Raw genomic sequence first — 13,108 nt, forward strand, 5'->3', positions numbered from 1 at the left:
TTTGGCCAGAATTCAGTACCATACATAATAGAGGGCAATAGCTTACTTCTGTAGAATTCGCTGCATGGTTCAAGGGAGAATTTACCAAACTTGTTGTCCACTCTCTTCATTTGAATTAGCATACTGTTGGCTTTTGAATTGAGATAATTTGTCAAGAAGATTTTGCTATACTTGGCTACAACGGGGTAACCCAGGAATTGAAAGTTGTCTTTTACCATAAGTTTCTCGCTATCCCAGTTCCACACAAACTTGGTATTACCACTTTTTACAGATCCTTTTGTAAGATTAATAACCACAGATTTACTTGAGTTGATATTTAGTTCCATTCCCAGCATATAATTACCAAAAGTTGTAATAAGTTTTTGAAGTTGAAGACCAGCCAGAGTCAAATCTATAAGCAGAAAATCATCTGCATAGCTCACCCAGTTAATTTTGAGTTTCCCAAACTTAGGTGAAACCAAACCTGAAGCATCCAATGCCATTCCTACTCCTGCAATATAAAGATTATATAAAGTTGGTCCAAGAATACATCCTTGTCTAATGCCCTTCTCAATGGAACACTCTCTAGACAGCAGGCCTTCAGAATCCAACCTAATCTGTGTTTTAGAATCATTATGCACTGATATAATAATGCTTAGTAGCCCCTTAGGTATTCCATAACTGTCAAGCCTTTGCCACAGGAGATTTCTATTTACACAATCAAAGGCTTTGCTTAAATCCATGGATGCAACATAAATAGGTGCATCCAAAGATTTCCAAGCAAGTGTTGGCAGACATTTTATCAAAAGTCCTCCACAATCCGTACCCATATTTCTGCGGAATCCTGTTATTCTGTAATCAAGTATATTCATCTCAAGAATCCATTCATTGAGTTTTTCCAGAATGATAGCACTAAATATTTTGGAATCAGCATCCATAATACTGAGTGTACGGTAGTTCTGAGGATCTACCCTATTGCCCCTTTTAAAGATTGGCACCATATAAGATAACTTCCAGGACTCCGGAATGGTTTGTGAATTAATTATGTCCTGGAATTGGATGTAAAGAATCTTGGCCCATAGATGTGCGGAGTGACACAAAATATTATTAGTTAGCTTGTTCGGTCCAGGAGCTCTGGAGGGGTTAGAGTTCTTTTTTTTTTCCTCAATAGTGTCTATGGCGAAAACTAAGTCCCATTTCTCAAATTGTTGCGGAGACTCTACAGCACTTTCTGATGTATAGATGTGCTCGATGTAATTAATCCAAACCTCTTCAGATATTGGGTTTGCCATCTTTTGCGAGTTCAGTTCTTCTTTATAATTTATGAGTTCCCAAAAGGCCCTGGAGTTTTTGCCCCGAAGGCTTTCTAGCATCTTTTCTCCGTCTATTTGGGTAATACGAATACGTTCTAGTTTTAACCAATTAGTATACCTCTGCTTTAGCTTCTTGATTTTTTCAATGTCGTTCATACAATAGGTAGAACTCTTAGTGATTTTCCTTATGTCCCTTCGGAGGTCATTTTTTTTCGTTCTAATTTCTATAGAATATGCATGTTTGTGCTTTCTATTAAGATTAGACCTGGGTGAGGAATTTGCATCTAAAATAGTTTTGAGATATACAGGAAAACCCTTTACTGAGTATCTTTCAATCTTAGCCTCTAATTTGCAAGTGTTAAATTCAGTCGACATACACATATTGAAATCGTTCATTTTTTTCTCAGACCAACGCACACGAGTTCCTCTATGAGTAGCCGTTAGATTGCATAGATTTTTGTTACTCCTATTTGGAATGTTCAATTGCCAGTTCAATTCTAACATTAGCATTGAATGATCACTCAAGCTGGTTTCTTTTACCTGAAAATGTTTTACTTTATCAAAGATATTAGCGGAAAGAAAGATAAAGTCAATCTCTGAACTGACACCCCTGGCGTTCCAGGTAGCTTTGTCGTTTTCTAACCTTTGCAGCCCCCAACCTGAAGCCCAACTCAACCACATACCCCCTTCCACTTTTTTCCTTTTAGTTTTTTTCCACATGTTGGAGGTCGGTCAGAAAACGGTCCAAAAGTTCCATGTCATACAAGTTACAGATTGCATTGAAGTCACCAGCAAGTATTATACTTGCATCACAATATTTACCAAACCATTCATGTAGATGTATATCAAGTTTGGCCAAAATTACAGAGAGATTGGAATCCCTGGTTCTATAAACATTCAACAGGAAGAACATTTCTTTATTTATTCCCCCTGTTCTGGACCATACTGTGCCAAGAATGTCACACTCTTCCTTTAGCTTTAACAAGCCAACTGCTTTTTTTATCAGAATGCTTATTCCACCTTTAGGTCTGCCTAAAAGACCCTTTTTGGCCGGGATGGAAACGATTACAAAACCATCCCACAAGAGCTTTTCAGTAAGCCAGGTTTCCTGTAAAAAGAGAAAATTTGACAACTTAAGGAAAGCACACAATTCACTGCTACCTGTTAAATGTTTATTTCCCCTGGAATTCCAACTCAAATTTTTTTTAATGCTATCAGGCCTAAAGAGGTTGGGTTAAGGCTCTCAATTGCACAATTGAGTCTTCAAGAACCTCTGCCACTCTCCTTAACTTCAGATTTTCACTTTTGTCTATGTGGTTGACTTCCTGTCTTTCAAATTTGTCTCTATTCCAACGAGAATCATTTATATCTTCCCTCTCTTCCTTTTCCATTTCCCATATCCCTACATCATAACCATATTTGTGGAGGCTATCTGCCTCCTTCATTATAATGTTCCTAACCAGTGGAGAGTAGATCACCAGCCTAACATAGTCATTTCTCCAACCATGAATGAAATCAACAAGCTGTATATCTTCAGATGTAATTAATCTTAATTCAGGTATTTCATCGAAGAGGTCCAAGATTTTCCTCCTATTTAGGGAAACTGGACCTCCTTCTTCAAATAGCTATTGTAGTATCAGACCAGGTGCATTTGGATATTTGGGTTTACGGAGTTTCCAAACTCTCGCTCCGTAGTTACCTTCACCTCCACCATTCATTTGATCATTTAAATTACAATAGTTGCCATTGTTAGAGTATGCCTCCGTCTCTTCCATCATAGCCCTTGACCCTTTGTGCTGTCTACCTCCTTCTATTCTCTTATTCCTAGGTTCTTCACTTGTAGTTCCTGTAGTTGGTGGAGGATCACTCCAATTCTTTTCTTTCAGTATCTCCCTTACTATATTCCTGACACTTTCTTCTACCAACATTTTTTCCACTTCATTTGAAGTTCCTACATTTCCATCATTTTGTTTTTCATTATTACTTTCATACGTTTGTCTTTCTCTACCTTTGGGGTATCTTTATTCTTCTTCTTTTTCCATGTCACCGCTTATTTCCCATATACTCTCCCTCCCATCACTATGAGGAGTCATATGTTGATGTTTCGCGTGCACGGGTATGGAGGGTTTAAAGATGTCATAGACTGCTCTTACTTCCTTAATTAATAAGGGAGATTTGGATAGGTCAATTGTTTGTTTTCCTTCGTTTGCCCTATTAGTGCTTTTCACGGTTTTATTTACCTTAATCGAGTCTTTAACTGTTATTTCAAGGTTTTTAGGCCCACGTCTTTCTTCATTTTTTTCTCTGTTTTTCCCTTTTAATGCATCCTTCAGTCTTATTTCTGAGTTGACGTAGTGAGGACCATTTTGAATGGTGTCCCCTTCCTTAGACAGTTCTTTATTTGTCTCTTCAATAATATCACCGATTGCTTGTTCACCGGTTAGCCCCTTTCCTATATTACATAGGAATTTCAATGAAGACGCCTTTCCAGTTTTTAATTCTGCTGCTTTTAGCTCTCTCTGTTTTTTTTTTCCCTTTTTTTTCGCATTTTTAGATACCACTAATTTTAGATCACTGTATTCTGACTCTTTATTTTTCCCCATTTCAACCAATTCTTCAAAGGGGGTGGAGTTAACCCTAAATCGGAGGTGGGCCTATCAATCTGTTTGAGTGGTATGTTTGCATCCTTACAGTTCTCAACTCCTTTTGTGTTTATCTCTTCACATCCCAGATCTGCTATATTGTCTTCCAATATGCCCACCTTACCACCTTGAAGTTCAATCAGTTTTATTCTCTCATACATGCGTTCCAAGCACACCGTTTGTTTGGAGATTTCTTTCTGAAGCCACTCTTTTAGTTCACAAAGTGTAACTATTATAAAAGTCCTTTCTCTACTAGCGGTGTTGAAATTACAGTCTTTAGGAAGGCCCTTCCCCAGTCTATCATCTTGTAGGATATCTGTTTCTTCGCCCATCATAGCCAGTTGTGTTATTCTACCCGTGGTGAATATAAGAGGGGTATCTGCCATGGGACTACTTTGAGTATCTATACTTTCTGAGCTTAGGCACCGATCTTCAGAGGATTCTTTCAGCTGACCTCCCCCCTCTACTTCATCATCAAAGAGGAGCTGAGATTGGGGAGGCACTATTTCCTCCCATTTGCTCTTAACCCCCTCCATTTCGTCTGCAATCTTTGAAAGTTCCACATCGCTACTTTGTGGCGGTTCTCTATCTACACCATAATCATGAAGATTTGTACTTGGATTGGGGGAAGGTGGCAGAGGCAACGCCATCGCCTCTAAGAAGGTACTTCTCCATGTGTTAAAGACTATTGGACCTAAAGCTAAGTCCTTTTTGGAGCATATAGTCTTTTTCTTCATATCTTCTTTATTCTTATGCAAATACACTGTTTGAAAGGGATGTTTGTGATTAATGTGCGTATTTAGAGCTAATACGTAGTGCGTGAAGCAACTAACCCAATGAGTAGGCACAATATCTAGTGTTTGATTGAATGCACGCTTTCAATAACTATAAGTAAAAGAAATCCCTGTTTTTTAACAAAGAGTACTTAGTCTTGTGCATATGAGTCAAACAAACATAGTTTAGTCAAACACATGCATCCAATTGCAGCCAGCATGTAATGATTAGCAAAGAACAGTTTTCCAATTAACTTGGTGATTCAGCAGACTATAATATAAACGGTTACCAGCACGCTCACAATGGTTAAAACAGCTGTGGGTAATCGAGTGTTTTCCAACTGAGCATCATTATGGTGAAAAAGACAAAGAGGGGTTTTTTTTTTTCGTAATTATTGCTACCATGCAGCTGAATCATAGATCAGTATGGATTTGTAAGTGAACATCCGTTAAGAAGTGCGTCCTTTAAAAAGCTTTCAAACAAATTGCAAGAAATGTGACATAACTTCAAAACAATCTCGTTAGTCTGTACATAAATGCCCATTTAGAGCTAACTACCGTCAGCCGACTATAAGCTGTTTACTAGTAATCTAGCACGTTTATAGATAGCAAAACATGCGGAAATGTTTCATTTCAAGAAAAGAAATATATTTTCTGACGATGTTTTCATACCTCTCACATGCATAATCCTTTAATTTGTTGAGCCATACAAATCCTTAAAACAAAACGAGTAGTGAATATGACGCAGCTTGAAGGCACAGCCTGCTAAGAGAAAAGAACAAAACCACTACCTTTTCAGCCTCCCGCCTCCAGCCCCAGCGCCTGGCGAACAGGCAAACAGGCAAACAGGCAAACAGGCAAACAGGCAAACAGGCAAACAGGCAAACAGGCACTTGTCTGCACTTGCTTGGTGCGCACGCAGGTGCGCGCGGCCCGGCCCTTTTGAGGGATTCTGGGAGCTGGGGGCGGGGCTAGCCTAAGAAAAGAAGAAAATAAACATTTTAAAAGCTTATAAAAGCTTATATAAAGTCCTGAAAGTAGTTTAAAAGAACATTGGATCCAATTGCTTCGTGTGCTCACCCTTGGAAAAAAAGGAAGGAAGCAAAGTTCATAGTCCAGTCCGGCAAAGCAGCATGTCGTTCAGGCAAACAGGCACTTGTCTGCACTTGCTTGGTGCGAGCGCGCAGGTGCGCGCGGCCCGGCCCTTTTGAGGGATTCTGGGAGCTGGGGGCGGGTTAGCCTAAGAAAAGAAGAAATTAAACCTTTTAAAAGCTTATAAAAGCTTATATAAAGCCCTGAAAGTAGTTTAAAAGAACATTGGATCCAATTGCTTTGTGTGCTCATCCTTGGAAAAAAAGGAAGGAAGCAAAGTTCATAGTCCAGTCCGGCAAAGCAGCATGTCGTTCAGGCAAACAGGCACTTGTCTGCACTTGCTTGGTGCGCACGCGCAGGTGCGCGGGGCCCGGCCCTTTTGAGGGATTCTGGGAGCTGGGGGTGGGGCTAGCCCTTGGAAAAAAAGGAAGGAAGCAAAGTTCATAGTCCAGTCCGGCAAAGCAGCATGTCGTTCAGGCAAACAGGCACTTGTCTGCACTTGCTTGGTGCGCGCCTTTTGCTTACTTTATTACAAATTCCTGGTTGAAAAATATCATGCCATAGTAAGAAATGACTAGACTGGCTGCACAAAAATGTCTGACTAGCCACAGAATAACATATATCATGCTTGCTTTCTCTTGGATACACAAATATGCCATTTTAGTGCAACCACCACCTGCCCCATCTCCCTGTCATCATCCATCCCCACAATCCATCTTCCCGAAATCAGCACCTGGGCCCAGCATTAAACAAATGTATACACACATTCAGACAACATTCACTTCTTTATTCCCCCGCTCCTTCACACGTGCACCCATTTACCATCCATACCCTCACTCATTCACACACACCAAGCTACCAAAACATCATACACTTATTCACACACTCATGCATACATACAAACATACATTGCCATGCAACACCCTTGAAGGCATGCATGCACACACATTTTTCACAAAATAAATGCATTGCTCAAAGGAACTCCTCTCCAGGTAGGTCTCCAGCTCCTGTGATCCATGCAGACAGGGACTAGGAAGCAGGGAGAGCTCCTTGGTTCCTGTCATGCACAGAGCAGGAGCTGGAGCGCCTCCATCTTGTGCCAACAGAAACAGAAATCATTTCTCTCTGAAGTCACTCTGACTTCAGAAAGACATTATTACTTTTTGAATTACGAGGGGGCCTTGTTACCAGGATATGGAGTGGCAGGGTCTCTGCCCCCACACTGAGCAAAGTGAGGGGGTCCTGCTAATCCACTGGTGATGCAGTGCCCCAGAACGCAATTCCTAGATCGAGTCGCGTCACATGAACTACTACTAAGACTTGTTTTTCTTCATAGTTATCTAATTTGCATTCCTATTGCTGGCCTCTCCCCAATTTCTGATCTTGCTTGGATTCTTCTTAAATGACTTTTACTGCATAGCAATTCCTAGAGCTTTTGAGACCTTACATGCTTGCAGATTCTGTAGTTAGGGTAAGGGTGTGTAATTTGCCTCCCTCGCTCTAACTGAGCCATGAGCAGCTCCTGAATGACAGAGACCAAAGGAAAGGCACTTGACACCAGACAGCAACGCTAAAACATGGCCAGGTATGTGCATTAACATTACCGGACCAATACCTCAGGCAAATAACATCACCTTATGGCACTACGCCCACATGCATAGTTCAACCCTGGTCTGCCTGAACTCTTGTCACACTATCAAATCTAAAAGTATCTAATATTTGACGCCGACACTGCAACACAGGCAATGGGCCTCTGAAAAACAGCTTAAATTACGCTTGAACTTCAGCTTCACCACCTAAGCTAAAGTCTTAAAGACCACCATTTTGTAGACGCCCCAGCTCCACTCCTCAATATAGCCAATACATCCATACACCAGTGACATGCACCACCAGCATGGAAGGGGAGCCAAAGAAATGCCTGCATCTATCCAGGGGAACCCCGATTGAAGTACCGTATGTCACTAAGTACTCCTCTTGCACCCCCCTAAAAAAAACGGGTGCATCGCAATAGACCAACATACACCTTCACAATAAGGAAAAACACACAGAATAAGCCTCAATGTTCTTAGGTTTAGGTCCAAAGGCAGACTTGAGACATAATTCTTTGGACAATCCTCCCCAAAGCAGGAGTCCACATACAAATCAGGCCCATCACTGGTATCAGTAAAAGGAGAGTCAACCCACATGCGATGGTCGTGGCGAAGTTTGAAGATAATGATAATGTGTGCCTCCACAAACCTAGTGGTGGGGATAGAGATATATGGGTTACCTGAGATCCCCTACATGGGTTCTTGACAAAATGGGGTAAGGCCAGCCCGATATCAACAGACAGGGAAAGGGAAGCAAATACTGAATGGCAGGAACGCTGGTCAGAATACACATTCCAGCAGTGAATGTTTTAATCGGAGGGGCATAAATAGTTCCCTAAATTATGCCAGTGACTGAGCATAGAGGGAGCATGATCCACCCAAGGGGGGTTCAGTATGGTTCTTCTCCCAAGAAAATATTTTTAATAATTGGTTAAAATGGTCAATTTTACAGCACACTTTCAGTGAAAAATTGGGTAGAAAGCCAGACAGTTTTCAATAGCTTTATAGTACAACTCATGAAAGAATGCAATAGATTCAAGTCACCAACAGTGCATAGGAGCATTTCCAGGTGCATTTTCATGATGCCTCTGCCCACAATATATACCTGATCAGATCTTCTTGTACATCACCCCAGATCCTCTTGTACATTCATCCATTTTAAGAAACATGAGTGACCTTTCTATTCTCCACGAGGCATTCTTACTTTAGCCTCATTCCCTGGCCGAAACTAATTTCACCAATAAGGCATGATTCTAGTAGCGGAGAGCCAGCCAGCTTCAACAGATGAGACATGCAATGCACCACCACCCAAGCCTACACAAACTCTTCATGCCATAAAAAGCAACAGTCTTTGAAGAGAACAAATTCTGCAGGAGCCATCTTTTCAGTAGGTGGTAACCACCATGAAGTAAGTAATAAACAGAAGAAACCCCATTGCACGTGATTACATCATTTTGCAGCAGGTGTCATCTTTGTAGTCCTACAAAGTAGAATGCCACCATTATGTTTTCCATAGCTTCTTGGGGAGATAGTAATTATTATTCTCTTTGATAAGTGCATATATAAGCATTGCAAGAGCACTGTATAAACCCAAATAGCTAAGGGAATAATATTGAATTACTTATGCACAGAGGCCTTGGTAGGGGAAGGCTAAGGGGGCTATAGCCCCTGGTCTTTTGATTGTAGCCCCGGATGGAATCTCAGGAGCTACATCCAAAAGACTAGCTAGCCCCCAGTCCCAACAGTCCTGACATTAGTGTAGCCCCTGGTCTTTTCCAGAGTTAGCAACACCCCTGCTTATGCACTTAAAGATGGAAACTGAGACAAAATCAGATTGCGTTTAGTCGGTCCCGATGACGAGAGACCAGAAGTAAAAATAGAATAATTAGATTGGTTAGGACCATGGAGTAGGGGCATTATCCATGTCTTTTTATTATTATTAATTCTTCATTTGTTTTGGTTGTGAATCACAACCTTTCAAATATGAACAAATGAATAAATCATATCACATTATTACACATTGATGAACAAGATACAAAAGTCTTTAGGGAATAGTAGTATTAGGAATTATTTTAAGACAACCAATACATATTAATAAATACAACTTAAAGTACATTCGTTAAAGATTTCGTTAAAAAAATATCATATCATGGTGAAAAATAGAAGCAACAATGACAGGAGAAATACATTTTTACTGAATTAATTGTTAGGCATCAATTAGATTTGATTTAAAATAATCATGTCATGTCAAGGTATAAAACACCTTAGAAACCTAAGAAAAACAAAATAGTAATATATTTCTGCCAAGATGATTCACATAAAACTAGTAAAATGCTGATTGTCAACCATCAATTTCAGAGGACTACCAAATAGTAAACTTATATAATGTGAGTACAAGAGGGATAAGATTCTCTTGTTATGCAAATTCTAGAAAGATCATCTTGACTCAGCATTATCTATAAGGAGTGCTGTGGATGACATCCTGATGGGTTATCACATCTGATCAACTCTAGTGATGTCTTGACCTACCAGGGTTTTCGATTGATTGGCTTCATTGTGGATGCTCAGCCTTAAGAGACAGTTTATGGTTGCAAGGTTTAGGGACATATTATTTGCATTACAAATCCATGCCCACAGTTATCCATATCATATTTAACACACAATCTCTTGTGGATTCTAAGTTATTAAGAGTGTGTCTCTCCTCATTAGCTTGCTTAAAGCTGACTACATCTGGAATGTTGATCCAAGCATAACAGAGACATGGAAACTTCAATTTCTTTGTATGAGCACACAGTAGAAACAAAAACGGCACTACCAATATTCATAGTGATAGTGTCAGACAGGCACTACAAATGTTAGCAATATTTGTTTTTGCTGTAGGACTTTCCTATTCATCTTGAAATGTGTTCATTGGCACATAGTTGTTTGAGAATTACTGAACTGTCCCCAAGAATGTCCTCGATGATGATGATCCGTACTTTGTCTTGTCAGTGGTGATCTCATATGTAATCGTACAATGTGTTTAATTGATCTGCAGACAGGCTCATACATGAAATACTTCCGGTCTTGAAGAAGGAGTTTTAAATTGGGACACAACGATTTGTTGTTATAAAGCCAGCATCAATATTGACCTTGATTTGTCTAGTATAGAAAAATCATGGTACGTCTAGCATACATGACCCTGCTTTGTTTAGCGACTCTGCTCTGTCCAGCACATTAAAACATACTTTGCATTTGTGTATATATTGTTTTTACAGAGTTCAAAATTAATATTGAATAAGCACGAGCTACAAGCAGCTCCTGGGTATCCAGCAGTAACTGGTCACCAGGAGCTACTACTGGGGAACGAGGAGCTAGTATGTAGCATTACGCATATTTAACTTCCACATAAAATGCAAACATCTAATTGTATCCATTATCTATGATCCCTTATGCTTCAAATGCCATGTAGAAGTGTCCAAATGTTTGTTTATAGACTGCCCCAAATCCACAGAGTTAAATTCCCAAAGTTGTTTGTTCGGCATCAGTTGGCCAAAAGTAGCTCCTGTAACTGTTGGTTTTAAGCTAACCAGGATCTTCTAGGCTGTTAGTAGGAGCAAAAAATCTCCCAGTTCCCCTCAATTTCGAACCCTGTTTTTTAAATATTAGGTAGTGATTGTAGCTTCTTCTTTTGACCCTGTTTTTTTTTGTATATAAGAAAATCATGCTGCGTTCAGCAATGATGGCCCTCTTTGGTGTAATGATTCTTTTTATTCTTTTTGAAGTGCTAATCTATGTATTCGTTTTGCTATGAGTTACTTTTTGTTTCATATAGTACGTTTTGTGCATATAATTGTATTCCGTTAAGAACTTGTGATATGAACTAAGAATATGAATTAATTGAACATTTAAAATGAAATAATAAATAATTGTATCTTTTTTCGCAGAGAAGTGCTCGAGATTGCTAATTATGATTATAGTTTACATGTGATGCTACAATAGGTGAAAAGGGGAAATGAGCACTGCATTTGGTCCAATTGAGAGGAACACATTTTGTGTATACCACTAAACAGGTGAGATGACTGCTGCTACCCCAGCTCAAACTGCCTTTCCAAACGATACCTTCATGGTACGAAACCAGCACGTTTCAATATAAGCAAAGGATGCCCTCCTTTCCTACGCCAGTCTTATTCCGCACACTCTCATTCTGCACTGTCCCATCTCTATGTCTATATGCTTCACACTCCCTTCCACACCTCTCTCTACCTGCTCCACATATCGCCTCCTTCCAGCTTATGTATGTGTCTGTGTGTGCATGGGTGTGTCTGTGTGTGTCTGTGTGTTTGAACATCTTTGCACTCTAGGACATACAAAACTGTTGTCACTGTCAGTGCTGGTTTAACACTGTGTCACATGTCTCACCTGTACAGTTTGGAAGGGAATTAAGTTGTATGAGCCAATCAGTAGACAAAAATGCAACGCCACAAAGAAGCACCTTCCTCCGTCATGAGCACGACACGAGGATTGCACATTCCATTTATTACATCACACATCCAAAATGTGTAATAACCAGTGACGTCATTTGGGGGTCTCCCTTGCAACCTCTGTAATCTCCCTTGCGACCTCTAAAAAAAAAAAATATATTGTTTTTTGTTTTTTGCAATGCATCCTCTTGGGCTGTGGCCAGCTGCATGTGGCTCTTTAATTCAGGAGTGGCTGGCTTTCTTGTTCAGGCCCCTTAAAAAAAGAAGAAAAATAAGAACATGAGGGCAACATTTTCAGCACTGAACCTAACCTAAATAAGAAAGAATAGGAATGCCAAAAAATGTGTTTTTCTGGAATTCTATACAATAATTGCTAGACTCATTAAAGGTTTATTTCAGGCACACTTCAGGGGGTGAAGTCACTGATTTAGTCTGTTCTCAAACGCCTCAACTCAGCCTTTCATCCTTCTGAGGTCGGTGAATGGGTACCAACACAGGTTGGGTGATATTGGGTGTATATTTCTTCTATGTAAAGCGCTTAAGCGTAAGTGCTATATAATAACACATAATTATCATTTGGTCATGGACGTCTGCCTGCAATCACAGTAATTTGGTGATATGGGCCTATACACACTGATCTTAACGATACATATGGCGATCCATTTAGGTATGAAATGTACATCACATTATAGTGATATCGTGACCATATTTTTTGTAGTGTACAATGCTATGTGATGCCACTTCCTGTTTTGTCAATGGGTGAAAGGTCGTGTTCCATAGCTTCCCGCGATATCACTTCAGGGTGGGGTCAAATGACATCACTTCCAGTGATGTCATCAGGGGGGTCAAGGGTCGTGTGATGTCACTTCCGCTACCCCTGGCATTTTGGTGAAATGACGTCCCTGGTAATAACTGCGAAGATTGACAACAATGAAAGCTCTTTTCAAGTATCCCATATCATGAGACAGTGCCAAGGCCCATGTCGTGCTGTACTCTGCCATGAAACGTCCCAATATGTAGTCCAGGTCAGGCAAGTTGTATGCACACTGCAGAATGCCTCGTGCTCCAGCCGCTTAGATGGTCGGGGCAGCCGGGCTGCAAAATCCATGCTTACTGAGATGACTCTTGCAGTCTCATTGAAGTCATGTGTCTGCTGTTTTGCAGGTAATAACCACTCTAGTGCTGTTTGTTTTTTCCAATATTTTTGGATTTTGAATGTAATTGGAAAAGGGAAACATCATGTGGTCCCCTGTGAAA

At 40.2% G+C, this 13,108-nt stretch overlaps 1 protein-coding gene across 1 annotated transcript in view; it reads right to left on the reverse strand.

Annotated features, from left to right (window-relative positions):
• Nucleotides 1-13,108, reverse strand: part of LCAT (lecithin-cholesterol acyltransferase) — a 336,764-nt gene that overhangs the window by 163,845 nt on the left and 159,811 nt on the right. The window lies entirely within an intron of this gene.

The sequence above is a fragment of the Ambystoma mexicanum genome, chromosome 1p (genome assembly GCF_040938575.1).
Source record: "Ambystoma mexicanum isolate Mex_15411 chromosome 1p, UKY_AmexF1_1, whole genome shotgun sequence".
Taxonomy (NCBI): Eukaryota; Metazoa; Chordata; class Amphibia; order Caudata; family Ambystomatidae; genus Ambystoma; species Ambystoma mexicanum.